Source organism: Hordeum vulgare, chromosome 7H (genome assembly GCF_904849725.1).
Source record: "Hordeum vulgare subsp. vulgare chromosome 7H, MorexV3_pseudomolecules_assembly, whole genome shotgun sequence".
NCBI classification, from domain to species: domain Eukaryota; kingdom Viridiplantae; phylum Streptophyta; class Magnoliopsida; order Poales; family Poaceae; genus Hordeum; species Hordeum vulgare.
Genome location: NC_058524.1, coordinates 608,523,626 through 608,537,972, shown reverse-complemented (window position 1 = coordinate 608,537,972; position 14,347 = coordinate 608,523,626). Strand labels below are relative to the sequence as shown.

The 14,347-nt window shown below is 43.3% G+C and overlaps 1 pseudogene; it reads left to right on the top strand.

The window, feature by feature from the left end:
• The first annotated feature begins 139 nt into the window (after positions 1-139).
• On the top strand, positions 140-12,328 carry LOC123409488 (annotated as a pseudogene).
• Positions 12,329-14,347: the final 2,019 nt, after the last annotated feature.

Genomic DNA, 14,347 nt, shown 5'->3' with positions numbered 1-14,347 from the left:
GTGTGAAAGGAGGGATCTACTATCTAATGGTGCATTTTTGGGTTGTGTTCTTAGATTGTTGTGGGGTTTTAGATTTCTTAACCAGTGTTTTGTTGATGGTCATGGTATTTCCTTTGTCAGGTGGGAGGAAGTTCGGAAAACATGGGCGCTATGGGAGAGGACCAAAGGGAGAGGATGGAGGATGCAACGGTGGACAAGTTCCCGGAGGGGTTGCGTGTGCTCGCGGTCGACGACGATTGTGTCTGCCTCAATGTACTAGAGGCTCTCTTGCGCCGCTACATATACCACCGTGTGTCTCTTGATCCCTCCACTTCGCCATGGCCCATTATAATTTAGAATTGGGGCTTTTTATTTCCATGAATAATGATCGCTGCTATGCAGCAACGATGGCGATGGATGCCAAGACGGCGCTGAAAATGCTTAGGACGGGGAAAGTGAAGTTCGACCTGGTCATCACCGATGTGCGCATGCCGTACATGGACGGCTTCAAGCTCCTCGAGCTCACCGGCCTCGAGATGGATATGCCCGTCATCAGTACAGTCACTACTCATCCCAAAGTCCTAATTTTATTTTTCCATGTAAAATTGCTTTTAAGGAGTACTTTTACTCCTGAATCTTGAAGATACATTGAAAAGATATTTATTCCTTTCCAGCATGTGAGATCCTATATACGTCCTGTTACTAATTTAATAAGTAATGCAAAATTCTAGAGTTCAGTATCATGGATACAACATATATGGGTAACCTGGCTTAGAAAGAACATGTATCACTCCAATGCACTGTATACCACTGGTGGAAAAAAGGCCTTTGGTCGCGGTTCGCAACTGCCATTAGTCGCGGTTGCGCAACCGCGACCAACTAAGCGCGACTAAAGCCCCCCACCTTTAGTCGCGGTTCTTAAGAAACCGCGACTAAAGGCCCGTCCACGTGGGCGCCAGGCGGCCGTCGGGGCGGAGGACCTTTAGTCGCGGTTCTTCTGGCCAACCGCGACTAAAGGCCCCCGCGCCCCCCCCTAAACCTGCTTTCTGTTAAATTTGTATTGTTTTATTTCTTTTGTGCTTTATTTTAATTTTGAAGGAATTTCATATATTCTACGGTACTACATACATGCATATGAATGTACAATTTCAAACAAATTTGAAATTAGAACCAAAAAGAATTCAAGAGGAATATACAATATATATTCAATATCATCGGATGACCATATACAATTTTGAACAAGTTTCCATACATAATTTAATGCATATAAAGTTCTACGTCCTCGTAATGGTGTTCTCCTTTAGGATGGAGGACTTCCCTGCTGAACCATCCAGCTAGTTCCTCTTGAAGTGGTCGGAAGCGAGTAAGCATCATCCGGAGGTTATTCCTCTTAGCATTGGTATCACTCGGAACCCGCTCAGAGGTGTATCTCCGGATCATCTCACAGACATAGTATCCACATAGATTGGTCCCCGCTGGCTGAATATCCCCAGCATTCTTCGGCTTTGACCTTTTGAATTCTAGCTCTTTTTTGAATTCACCGACCTTTGTATCTACGAACCGTCTCCAAACCCTACGAGGCAAAGAAAATTAAATGAACAAGAGAGTTATTAGTTACTTGATATTAGGAAATGAACGAAATAGGCCGATCGATATAGAGCGCAAATGAATGAAAATAATTACTTCTGCAGCATTCTTCTCATGCCGCCCCAAAGCTTTGGATCCATATTCAGAGAGTCGTGGACGAGACATTCTGAGGTGTTAACTTTAATTACTAGCAGAATCCAGTGGAACCTGCGGACACGATACATGCACAGTACGTCATGCATAACTCATCGATTAGCCGGCCACATACCATGCATGGAGTAAACAAAAGAGAATGTGCTCAAGACAGAAACACTCACCCAAAATGGTAAGGAAATAGAATATCACTTTTGAGTTCCTGCTTTGTAAGAAACTGCCACAGGTCTGCCTCCATGTCGGCGGGGTGATGCTCCAACACATGTCCATTAACGATGTGTGGGTCAATGAACCCAACATCATGGATGTTCCTTACTCTGCATTCCTTAATCTTCATTCTGCATGTATAATAGCGGACACAACAATATAGTTAGGACATATATATAGTGCAGGCAATATGAACGAGATGGGGTAGAAATAAATCACTTACAGAACGTAGCAACTGATGATAGATTTGTCGAGATCGCGCAGATTGAAAAGCTGGAACAATTCACTCAGTTCAATTTGTACATAGTAATGTTTGAAGTGATGCTCATGTCTAACTTCCGCATAAATATAATCTTTGGCGCTTTTATTTTTTATGTAACCCTTGTACCATTTCAGCAGACCTTTCATTTGTGGAGGTAGATCCTTTTCCTGCGCAGGCTCGACGAGAGGCCCATTCTTGACATATGTAATTACTACCTCCTTCACTGGCGCCTCATCAAGGCCTAACAGTTCACGAAGAGTAATACCTAAGTTGGCCGCTTGTTCTCTGGCACTCGTTGCAGTCAATCCCTGTGCTGCCGCAGCTTGTATGATCTCGGGGGCATCCGGACCGGCGGCTTCCACTATAAGCGGGGCAATCGATTGTTTACTTTGTTCCCCGAGCTGGGCAACTTGTTTCCCGCTTTTTTTACTTTCGGCCTTCTCCCGCTCTTTGTTCTCCTTGAACATGAGTGCCTGCCTGCGAAGTTCACGTGCATAGTCGTCAGGCAGATTCTTCGCGGCTTGGGACGGTGTGCTCAAAAATGACTTAGCCCACTTCTTTTGCTCATCAGAAAATACTGGCTTGGGCTCGGGCTCTCTTTTCTTCTTGCAGTCCGCCTTCCATTTCTCCAAATCAGCAGCCGCGGCCGTGTCGACTTCCTCGGCACTACGTTCCCAAGGCCTTGTGGGGAGAGGCTTCAGTGATGGCTCCGGTACCTTTGTGGTCTTAGGTACATAAGGGTCCGGGTTAATAATCCAGGACTGCTTCTGCTTCTGCTTCTTTGCCGGAGGTGGATTGGGGGGCGGCGTCTGATCACCCGCCGGACGAGGACTGGGGGGCGGCGTCTGATCACCCGCCGGACATTGTGGACTGGGGGGCGTCGGCTGACGTGACGGAGGTGTAGGTGAACCGCCACCACCACCACCACCACCACCACCACCACCACCACCGCCACCGCCACCACCACCACAGTAGGGGGGTGGACTTGTTGTCCTTGGCGCCTCGCCTGGAAACTTGATAAACTTCTTTTGCCATAGAATGAAATGGCGCTTGACATCTCCAAGTCTTTTCTCCCCTTCAGGTGTAGAAATGTCAATCTCCAGGTCCTCAAACCCTTGGACTATGTCCTCCACCGTGACACGAGCATAGCCATCTTGAATGGGGTTGTTGTGGTGGAGTGCTCCAGGTAAACATGGTAAAGCACTGCCGATGGCTACCTTCATGGACATGTTCCCGATAGGATAATACAGATGACATTCTTTCATCTCCTTTATATCGTCCACGGGGTAGCGAGGAGGCTCCGGTGCAGTAATTTCGACCACCAGAGGCTCCGGTGCATTAATTTCGACCACCAGAGGCTCCGGTGCATTAATTTCGGTCGTCGGTGCATCTGCACCAGCCGGTGGGGCCTCCGTGGAAGCCACGCTGCTTCTCCGCTGCTGGCTTCCGAGATCCGCTGGATGATCTTCATGCTGCACCCGAGCTGCATCTCTTTCGGCTACTAGTACACTCATGGTTTTCTTCATCACATCCATTTCCGATGCCAACCGCGCCACAACATCTGCTTCCCGATCCATCTTTCTCTTACGGCTTCTGTAACCGTACGGGTCATCGTTCTGGGGGAACCCTATTTTCCACGGAATGTGCCCCATGCCTCGTACACGTCCTCCGTGTTCAGGATTCCCGAGGGCTTTTGTCAGCGCGTCGTTCTCTCTGTTGAACTTGATCTTCCCCTCTTGAGCATCCCTCATTGCGTCAATAAGGGCTTGGGTGGGTTTAATTAATTTGCCCCGGTAAACACACTCCCGTGTCTCCGGGTTCAGCGTTCCCCCATGCCCGTACCACCAGCTTTTGGCCCTTGGGTCCCATCCCTCCGTACCTGGACGGATTCCTCGCGCCCTCAGCTCGTTCTCCATCTTCTCCAACCTAGGCAACAAAATGCGATACCCTCCTGGCCCCATAATATGATTGTACTCCTTCTTAGCCGCATTTTCCTTATTTTTTTTCGATATTTGAATGAACTGCTCCGATTTCTTTTGCTTCACAAATTCTGGCCAATCATGTTTCAGTTTCTCATATTGTCCTTTGAAATCCGGAGTCTTGTTCTGCTTGACAAAGTCATGGGCTAGATTTTGCTTGAATTTCCGGAATGCGTCGGCCATCTTATGAAGAGCGAACTGTTTGACTAGCCTCCTCCTCTCCTTGTTTTCCTCAATCTTGTTACCCTCCTCATCGAATTTGTTGTATTCCGGAGGTAGAACGAAATGTTCCATAAGCTTCTTGAAGCAATCTTTTTTTGTTCTCTTATCGACAAAAGTGAAACCTGCAGCAATTCGTGCCTTCTTTGGCTCATTCCACTCCTGGACGGTGATCGAGACGTTGTCTCTAACAACGGCTCCGCATTGGCTGACAAACTTGGTGGCGTTCTTGCGGGGCTCCAGCGGCCTGCCGGTTGCACTGTCGACAACCTCGATGGTGCATGTTTCTCCTTGTTTCATCGTCTTGGTTGCGCCACGCTTTGACGACGTACTCGATTGTTTCGACGATCCGGCCGAGGGCTAAAATAAGAAAGAGAGTCGCGCGCGTTAGTACACACATATTTATTCAAATCAGTTAGTTTGTATCACCAGAGGCTCAATGTATATATATACCTCGGCGCCGGAGGTGGTTGCTACTTCCATTTGAAGATCGTCGTTTATCGACGTTTGTTCGGCATCATCTTGCTGACGGCGCCCTTCATCTTCACCGTCAAGGTTCAGATAAGAAGAGATATCATCTTCTTCTTCTCCGGTCGGCACATATAGAATATCGCCGTTTATGATGCCGAACATATGTGCTTCACCGTCCGGATCATAGTTGTCCATAATCGGGTCAGCTCTATCGTCCGCCATTATGTCAGTCCTGAAAACATGTAGTAAAAACAAATTAATTAAGTGAAGAAGGGGGGCGGTGGCGGTGGCGGTGGCGAAAGGGCGGTGGCAAAAAAATTCTGGCCCGAATTTTCAAGCCCAATGGGCCAAGCCCAAAAATTCTGACATATGACATGGCCCAATGGGCCAAGCCCAAAAATTCTGGCCCGAATTTTCACATATGACATGGCACGTGTTCGGATGCAATAAAATTAATATAAATTTTCAAGCCCAATGGGCCAAGCCCAAAAATTCTGGCCCATAAAACTCTTTTGCATTTTGTTGGACCACACGTTATATACAATACATTATTTCCACAATATATTTCTGATCTATTTTTTATTGTCTCATCTTTTTACACAAGAAATTTGAACTAGGGAATTTAAAAAAATGACATTTCATTGATATATAATTAGGACTGGATGCTGTATACATATTTCTTTTATTGACTCAAGTCACTAAGATAAGATTTTTTTACTCGTAAATTTTAATAATTGATACTTCATGAACCAAAAAATATGTGGCCAACAAGTTAAAATTAATGGAAAACATCAAAATTACAAGTTCAGTAATTGTATTTGACATATCCATATTATAAATAGCATTTTTATATGGTCATTAATATAGTATTATAATTATTATAAATAGCAAAATAAGCACTTAAACCTGCATATACATATTCAGATAACATATGTTATTTGATGTATGAATCCCAAATTTATACAATTAAAATTACACTTCAAAGCCACATGGAGACCAACTTGTTTTTTGGTGATGGTTAACACATTATAGAGCAAAGTACTTCTCTAAACAAAATATCTTCAAAAGTTAAGAAAAACCAAAATCATAATGCTCCATAGATTGTCGGTTCCCTAGATGTGCAAGATCAAATATATTTATTTCTTTCTTTTATCTCATTCGAAGGAAGGAATGTGAGTGAGACACCCTTCAAGATCGACGTTCAAGATCGACGTTCGTTCTTCCAAGGTCGACTTGTTCAAGATCGACGTTCGTTCTTCCAAGATCGACGTTCGTTCTTCCAAGACGGCGTTCTTCCAAGGAAGCGAGGAAGGCGGGCGCGCGGCGCGGGAAAGATGAAAACCAACCGCGACGGCGACGGCGGCGACGGCGGCGACGACGGCGAGGGCGACGACGACGGCGAGGGCGACGGCGGGCGGCGTCGACGAGGGCGAGGGCGACGGCGGCGGCAGGCCTTCGGCGCGCGCGCGACGGTTGGAATCGGAGAAGACGAGAGAGATTGAGAAGACGGCGGCAGGGGAGGCGCCCGCACTGTATTTATAGCCCCCCCTTTAGTCGCGGTTGGGGAGGCGACCCGCGACTAAAGGGTACCTTTAGTCGCGGGTCGCCTCCCCAACCGCGACTAAAGGGTTTTTGGCGGTTTTTTTGCCTTCCCGCGCCCCCCCCCCCCTTTAGTCGCGGTTGGGGAGGCGACCCGCGACTAAAGGGTAACCTTCAGTCGCGGTTGGCCAGACCGACCGCGACTAAAGGGTAACCTTTAGTCGCGGTTTGCCAGACCAACCGCGACTAAAGGCCCCCCCAAATCTTCTTTTATTTTCAGAACCTTTTATCTTTTTCTTTTCAGAAAAATCATCAATGCTTTTATAGAAACTTCAAACATTTTATTTTCTGTTTTCTAAGCATATTTTCGTAGGAAAAATATGCATAGAGACAATACTTCTCGCCCGAGCCGTGAGCGCGCCGCCCCTTTCTTCTCCTATCCGCCCGCTGAGAGGATTCCTCTTCTTCCCGCCATTTCTTCCCTGTCTTCCCGCCTCTTTCTTCCCGCCACTTTCTTCCCGCCTCCTGTCTTCCCGCCTCCTGTCTTCCCGCTCCCATTTTTCCCGCCATTTCTCACTACATATATGTAGCCCGGCTTGGCCAGCATTATCAAATCTCTACAATCTCTCATCACTCTCTCATGGCTTCCACCGCACCCACTCTAACCTACCAGCAGGTGGAGGAGCTTTGCGCCTCGAACTACCCTTGTCCACCGGGCTACCGCGTCCCCACCGGCTGGAGCCTAAGCGCCGGCGGCGTGCCGGTCCCTCCCGTCCCTCAGGGTACTGCGCGCCGGGCGGCCATCACGAACCACTACTACCTCGACCTCACGCCGGAGCAGCGGATGAATCCCCGCTGGCATCCCGATAACCAGCATACTTGGGACGCCTTCTTCATCAATCGGCGTGAGAGGGCGCTCGCCAGGTATGAGGAGGACGGTCTGCCTCCTGGGAACTTCCACGAGGCCGGCCGTCGGCTATGGTGGTACGGCCGGACTCTGCAGAGCGTCATGGACTACATCACGGCCGGCGATATCCCCCGCCTGCGCTACCCTCAGTTCGAGCCACGAGCGCCGCCCGACGACAGCGACGACAGCAGCGACGACGACGGCGGCAACTTAGAAGGCGACGACTACCAGTACAACGACGACAGCGGCTATGAAGACTACGAGTATGCATATTATACGCCTAGGCAGGAGTATGACTAAATCACTCCAAATTTCATGTATCATCAGTGGTATCTCGAATCATTCGAAAATGGACACCAAACACATCACGGGTAATATAATTCACATGATCCATTCAACAAAGTTTGGTACAATAAATTATCTCCTCTATTTTCATTCCGTATTGCTGGTCCACCTTTACCCCACCTCCTGTTAGCTTGAACCATTTGGGACTAAAGCCCTTCACGTGCACCAGCTGGCCACCGAGCGCCCTGGGCCCAGGCCTTTGGTCGCGGTTCACCTCCAGAACCGCGACTAAAGGTCCCATTAGTCGCGGTTCCTACAGCTTCGCGACTTATGGGGCTGGACGGAAGCCTGTTTTTCCACCAGTGTACCCCACTATGTACAAGTTTGACGGGTGCATTTATGGACATAATTTAATTTTGTATCCTCTCAATTGTAAAATCCTAGCCATAAGAACTAAATCTGTAATATGTTTATTTTTCGTGATATGACCAATTATATTTAGTTGTTTCCTAAACAAATATTAAATTTCTAGTCCTTGAATTACAAAAAGTGTACAAATGCACCGCACATGTTTTCTACAGTGGCATGAATAATACAATTCCAAAACTTGATATGTAGTATTGACATTATTAAAAGATTATTCATCTTTAATCTCTTTGAGATAGTTCATGTTTAAAAATATTTACTCCTAAGAATAGCATATAAAGTAGGAGTGTCACTTCTAAGAAGATACATTGAGTAGCTTACCGATGTATCATATGAAAATCCTGCAGATTTGTTGACTCTAAACTAGAAAAGTATTTTGTTGTCACATTATTTTGGACAGAATGTGCAACCACAAATATGTATTTTCCGAAGTTATAATGAACCCCGTAGGTGATAGATGTTACCATATAAAAGCTAATTTGTATGTGACCGCTTAACATGCTCACAACATTGCTTTTGCCGATAACTGTTATCTAGTACACAAAAGAAACATGGTCAAAAAATAGTAATTGATCTTCTGGTTCACCAATAGTTAGACGTGATGATATGACTTACCTAGTTGCAACATGTTGTGATGATGGTTTAATCATTTTATTATGGTTATTTTCTAGGCATTGTATTGAGTGTGTGGATGTTCTCCCGTTTAGTTTGCATTGAAACACAAAATTTATAATAGCCATGATATCATTTGGAAAACATGTGTAAAATACTTGCTTCCCCAGTTGCGCGACCTATTTGGAGAACATCAAACTATTTTTTTGTCTATAAGCACTTGGAACAAAAAATTATGATCACTTGATCGATTCTTGTGAAGTTTTTAATTTCAAAGCTAAGTCCCTGCTCATATGGCATGTAGTGCTATCAGTGGACTGTGACAAGAAGGTCGTGTTGAAGGGGATAAATCATGGGGCATGCGACTATTTGGTGAAGCCGGTGTACACCAACGATCTCAAAAACATATGGCAGCATGATAAAAGTAGGAGAAGATCCCAAGCAATAAGCCACATGGGTAGGGACAATGCTGTCGATGAGAGAGTACATCCCGGTACTCTTGCCATGAGTAAGGACTCAAAGAATAAGAGAAATAATGAATATCATTCTAACAAGAACACAGAGAGCACTCACTCATCCACTACCCAAAAAAGCCAAGGGTGGCATGGACAACTGAGCTTCATAACAAGTTTCTAGAAACTATCAACCAGATCGGCCTCAATGGTAAAACAACAGATTTTGTGCGTCATTCATTGTCACAACAGTTGTGGTTATCATGTACTTTTAATTAACAAATATTTTGATGACATTTCTATAGAGGCTGCTCCAAACAAGATAATGGAGCTGATGAGTGTGGATTACCTCACTAGAAATAATATCACGAGTCATCTACAAGTTTATTTTTGTCCCTTATGCTTAATTTCGATGTTTGCATTCCTATCTATACTTATACTAATTAGAGACTTTCAATAAATTACCACGTTAATCAGAATATATGAGCCGTTCATCTGGTGGGACCGAGTTTTTACGGTGTAGATTAACTTTGAAATCTTAAGCAAAAAGAAAAAAACTCGAAAGGCCAATACTCCCTTCACGGCCATAAAATTAGTAGTGGAAAAACTCCTAACTCAATCTATCTATGACACCACGTCTATTTTGAAAGAGAAACCCCTAAATCAATATATCTACAGTCTATTTTAAAAGAGAAACAACATCTATGCCTCCACGGCCTTTGCCCTGCCCCATAAAAGTAAATGAACTGAAGCAATCTCTACGTATACTCCATGGTCTCCTCTCCCATGGAGTCCATCGTCTCATGATGCAGACAGGTGTTTTCCAGCGAAACACGCGTCCATGCCGATTGCCGATTGGTATTACAAGGCGATGAAAGTATATGGCCGAATTCGTGGACATATAGAAGCACATGCGGCTGGATCGATTTCATAGCGAGACACAGGTACATGAAGCTAATCCGTTCGATCCGCTCAGCAAAATACATGCACAAGAGGACTCAATTTAATCCGCCATAGATTCAGGCGTTCGATAGTTTTAGTCAGAAATATATTTGCATTACTTCTTCTGATTTGTTTGCAACACCAGCTGTACGTACAAGATGAAAGAGGCTTCTCTACAAGACGATCTCACCCACAGCAGGAAGAGATAGAACCGGCGAGTGGTGACACACTACTCCTGTGCGATGTTGTGTTCCAGCAGCATCAATGGCTGTACAAGATAACATGGAAGTCACGCCATGCATGACATATCTCCTGTGTCATCTACATGCTTTAAGAAAAATAAGATCCATGTCCTCTTTATTGCTTAAGTATATGTCCATCCAGATGATTCATCTCTAACCTTTCTTCTAACACCAACTCACGCAGAAGCAATTTCATTGAGCCTTTGGGAGAAAAGGAGGTCTAACGTTGTGACGTTGGGTGCAGCTGTAGCAAAGAGAGGTTAGGCCTAATTCTAGAACGTACTTATATCATGATTATGTACTTGATTTGTTTAGATCACGTCTCCCTATCTCCACAACTATGCCATGCTGAAATTTTAAAGGTCGACTGAATCCATCTAAATCAATTTCACATCACAATGTAGCCTCTCACAGATCATCCTCCTCTCCAAATTTTTAACCTACCCAGATTATAATTTCGACCAGACTGCATATCTTGGTTTGCTGAAGCCAATCGCTTCCATGTTGATTAATGCATTGAGAAGGAATTGCGGTATGAACTAGATAACACGGCAGTAGTGGAGTCCTCCCAGATGTCATCTCACCCTCTGTTAGACACTGCAATGCTAAGCATTACAGCAAGCGGGGAGATGATATGCACAAAGGCCGGTGACCGGTCACATGTCTTGGTGGTTGCATCACACGAAGTACATCAGGCAGTAAAATGACCCGCAACGACATACTTGGTACCATCTTTATTAGTTGTAAATTCCGTTAGTAGTCATGATAGTCATGCGTTTGTCGATATGTTTAAGCCTAAAAACAGGACACAATTTAACTCTATTGCTACTAATTTCACTCTCTGTTAACAAATAACTTTTTGATTTTGTACCTTTTGTCATTGACAAAATTCATGTTCAATGGCCTTTACTTTTAAAATGTTTGCACAGAAAAAAAATGACACCAAATTGCTAGACTTCGTAGATGTGGGCGTGCACTGTTAAAGTTGGAAGGATGTATGACAGGTCATCTGGGTCTGCAATAATATACTATTTTTATTACTGGAAGTATTAGCTATGCTTTGTGTAATTACCAGGATCTTCTCGCAAGGAGTCATTGTCTTCTACTGTCATGTTACCACTGTACAAAAGGAGTGTGGGATTCAAGGTAGTTGATTTCATCGACAGAGCTATTCAACATGGTATTTTGACTTAATAAATAGTTACTCAATCATGATGTCTATATCTGCTTTTTATTCTTCTGTTGATTATGGATCAGATGAATAGTTGCATGGAATTTAGATTGAGATTTCAATGTTTCATGGATAGATAATAGGTTTATAACCAATAACGTAGTACCACGAATTAGTACAAGAGATAACTTTTTCTTTATTAATAGTTTGAGAATAGATAAATCAACCCCATCCAAGAAATAACTAGACAAATGAATATTACTGTAACATAATTTGTAAATTACACATATATGGAAATTGTATATTTAGGAATTTATTTAGTAATAAATCCATTAATATTCTACCACGCCGTAAACAATACACATAGTTCCATGCTATTGCTTGCAATAAATCAAAAATATACTACAATAAGTATTTTCCCTCTTAATTTCAAACAAGTGTTAGCATGAAACAAATATTAAAATAAATCCAACCTACATACATCTATCAAAAATAGGCCCGTGCGGATGCACGGGTTGACGACTAGTTGTTCATAGTCCAACATTTTCATATATAAGTGCAAGCTTTTATTTTGTGGGAACATAACAGTCAAAGATTTATTAATCCAAGGAGCATGAAGATGTGTGTGATTTGAATTCATTGTTGTCCGAAAATGTAAGGCATATCTTATACAAAGCATGGCTACATATTTTGTTAGAACTGCAAAACACTTTTAGTTACTTTCCCATGAGCATGCATCTCATACATGGTTATTTTTTCTATGCTCTTATTTCAGAAGCATAGGTTGTACCTGAGTAGAGTCAACCCAAATTCACTTGGTATTGCAAGTGAAAGACAAAACTCATCCATGAACAAACAGAGGAACTTTATGCATAACGATGAACATGAAAGATGACATGTACCCTCAGGTGGCAAACCCTACTCGAATCCAAACTATTTTGGTGCAACTAGTCAATTAGGCCAGCTGACGGACAAATAGAGCAACTTATGCATGGGGTCATTGATCGATATTGGTAGAATGTCGAGGTATTTTGTTCCACACACACCAGATGCGAGAAGATTTGCTGATTTCGATGACCCTCCCATCGGCCTATACAATGGAGTACTCGATGGCATAATTTTAGATGAATTTTCCTCATATAACTCTGGTGCGCCCTATGTTGACTCCATGTGTGGAAAGCTAATGGAGACAAGTAAAGGAAAAAGCCCATCCAATCTTCGAAGTTACTTTGCGAACACATTAAGTGGTGGCGGGATGTCAACGCGAGCAAATGAGTACTAGGTGGAACCTCTAGAGATTATTAACAAATATCATACCCACATGAATGCACATTCAACACAGGTGGTCCATACAGTTGGCAAACCTTTCAAGTATCCAGGTTTGGCTGGGAACTATAACAATCCCCAACGGTCCTCAACCATTGCTATTCATCATAGGGGTGGAACATCTCATGTCCCACGACGTGTGAACATACCAAGGATCAACCAAATAACAAGCTATGAAACGTCATCTAGAGAGATGTTGCTACAAAATAAAATGCCACCCTTCGTTGGAAACACCACATCAATGGCAGGTTTCACTGAGCAGATAGTTCCATTCAACATAACAACCAACTCAAGCTCTTTAGGGATGTTGAATGCCCACAACAGTGTTCCAATCGAATCATCTCACATGGTAAATGGAGGGAGCATCACTACATTACCAATAGCCTTGAATGATCAAATATCACCATTCAACATAGCGAACAACACAACCTCGGCAGGGACGATGTTGAATGACAATTCTGCACTTGGTACTCGCAGAACTTCAATGACCGACACTAATATGGTTAATTGTGGAAGAAATATTTCTACACATTCCAACCATCAAATAGATGGTTTCTCTGAATTGACTCAGATGCTTGATGATGGGGATGCAGATGGCATTCTCCTTGTGCAAGAAAGTATGTTTAATCAACAAGATCTTAATGATCTACTGAATGGCATTAATCCCTTCTCATCGGATGATATTGCCGAGCTTCTAAATGACATAAGAACGTTTCTCGTTAGCATGTATTAAGTCTTTACATATGAATTGTTGAGCTAGACAAGTGTATTTAAATATATATTTTCCTCGTTGTAGGATTTCATTGGAGAGGATGGCGTCAATGATGGAGAATTATAGTTATGCCCGTTAGCTCGACCTACAAGTGAGATGTTTTTGTATGTGTTGGAGATTTTTTTATTCATCATTGCTTTATTATTGCACATTCTACCATGAAATTATTTGAATTATTGTTGTCTAGTTAGAAGCACAATCGTGTTGGAGCTTCTATTTTATATCACCTGTACTTTTAAATTTTGTTGAGATAAAAAACAATGTTTTGTTCTATTATGCCAGATGTAAACAATTTTCTTTTATATGGTATCAATGTGATGTTGCATCTTTTCGTGAGAAACGTGTAGCGTTCCAAGAGAGGCATTATACAATCTAGCACCCGCATAGTATCATTCCCCAGACGCCCTTCAAAGACAACGTGCATGTGACAAGCAATTTGTGCAGATAGACGATAGTATCACAACACAATTTTATAACAAATTCACAACATCATATATATACAATAACTCTCAGAGTCAAATTTTATGAATCAATACATACAAGAGTCTTACGGCCAAGATACAACTCACAATATAAAATTTAGGAAATGCCTTAAGAAGCATTAAATAAAATAAGATGGCATACATGTCCTTTCCCAGACAGTCAGGCCACTGTCTGGACATAACCATAGCTATCATCGTCCTTCACATAGCGATTTCATGCTCCCAAATGCGACTAACGGATCTGTAGGATCCAGGCGAAAAGAGTAATATAGCAAGATGATTACTCAATTGTACTCACAAGACTGACATAGATATACCTAAAAATGAATCATTC